Below are 1,796 nucleotides of genomic sequence, written 5' to 3'. Positions count from 1 at the left end.
TCCCTGTATGAGCAGGAACAAAACAAGGATGTTGCTTTTGACACTTCTATTGAATGTAGTATTGAAAAATCTAGTCAGAAAAATTAGGCAAGAATTTTAAAAAAGACATTCAAATTGGAAGAAAGGAGTAAAATTATTTCTGTTCGCAGATAACTTGAACTTATATGTAGAAAATCCTAAAGATGGAACAAACCTATTAGAATTAATAAATGAATTCAGTAATGTTGCACAATACAAAATCAACATTCAAACATCAGTCGTATTTCAATACACTAACGATGAACAATCTGAAGGGAAATTAAGAAAAAATTTTAATTTGTATTAATATCAAAAGAATAAAATATTTTAGGAATAAGTTTAACCAAAGAGGTAAAATGATTATACCTGAAATCCATAAAATATTGCTTAATGATGACATCAGTAAAATGAAAGACATTTTGTTTTCATGAATTAGAAGACTCAATATTGTTAGGAGGACAATGCTACCCAAAGTGAGCTGCAGATTCAATACACTTCCTATCAGAATCTCAGTGACATTTTGCAGAAAAGAAAATCTGTCCTAAAACTTATATTGAATCTCATGACTCTAAATAGACAAACAACTTTGAAGAGGAAGAATGAAGCTGGAGGACTCACTCTTCCTGATTTCAGCATTTACTACAAAGCCCCAGTAACCAATACAGTGTGGTACTGGCATAAAGGACATGGAAATTAATGAAATTGAACAGAGAGCCCAGAAAGAAATACTTGCATACATGACCAAATGATTTTCATCGAGTGTGCCAAGATCGTTCAAAGGGGAAGGGGCAGTATTCTCACCAAATGACATTGGGAAAGCTGGATATCCAAGGGCAAGAATGAGTGGAAACTTTACCTAACACCATATACAAAATTAACCCACAATAGATCAACGATCTAAATGTAAGAGCAAAACTATACAACTCCTAGAAGAAAAGATAGAAGAAAACCTTTATGATATTGGATTTCACAATGATTCCTTGGTTGTAACAACAAAAGAATAGGCAACAAATAAAATGGATAAATTGAACTTCATAAAAATCAAAACCTTTTGTATATCTAAGAACACTATCAAGAAAGTAAAAGGCAACCCATGAAATGAGAAAATATTTGCAAATTATATGTGTGATACATAATTAATTTCTAGAATACATGAAAAACCAGAAGTCAACAACAGCAAACATCCAAAAACCCAATTAAAAAATTAGCAAAGGATTAAAATAGAGTTTTCTCCAGAGAAGATATACAAATAACCAATAAGTCTACGCAAAGTTCCTCAGTGTCACAAATACTTAGAGATATGCAAATCAAAACCACAATGTAACACCACCTCACACACTTTAGGATGGCTTTGATAAACAACAACAATGACAGCAACACAAAACAAGTGTTTTCAAATAGATGGAAAAATTGGAGCTGTAATGCATTGCTGATAGGAATGGGAAATGTTATAGCCACTGTAAAAAGTGGTGTGGTTGTTTCTCAAAAATAAAACAATAAATTACCATTTGATCCAGCAATTCCACTTCTGGACATACTCCCTATGGAATTAAAAGAAATTTGAACAAATGTTTGCACATTGATGTTCAGAGAAGCATTACTCACAATAGCCAAAAAATGGAAACAACGGAAAGTCCATTGAAAGATAAGTAGGTAGGCAAATGAGGTATATCTATACATCAAAATGTTATTCAACCTTAACAAGGAATAAAATTCCAATACATCATGCAAAATGGATGAACCTTGAAGACATTATGCTAACTGAAATAAGCCAGACA

The sequence above is a fragment of the Rhinopithecus bieti genome, unplaced genomic scaffold (genome assembly GCF_001698545.2).
Source record: "Rhinopithecus bieti isolate Rb0 unplaced genomic scaffold, ASM169854v2 scaffold_27004, whole genome shotgun sequence".
Taxonomy (NCBI): Eukaryota; Metazoa; Chordata; class Mammalia; order Primates; family Cercopithecidae; genus Rhinopithecus; species Rhinopithecus bieti.
Note: the sequence above shows the minus strand (reverse complement) of the source record.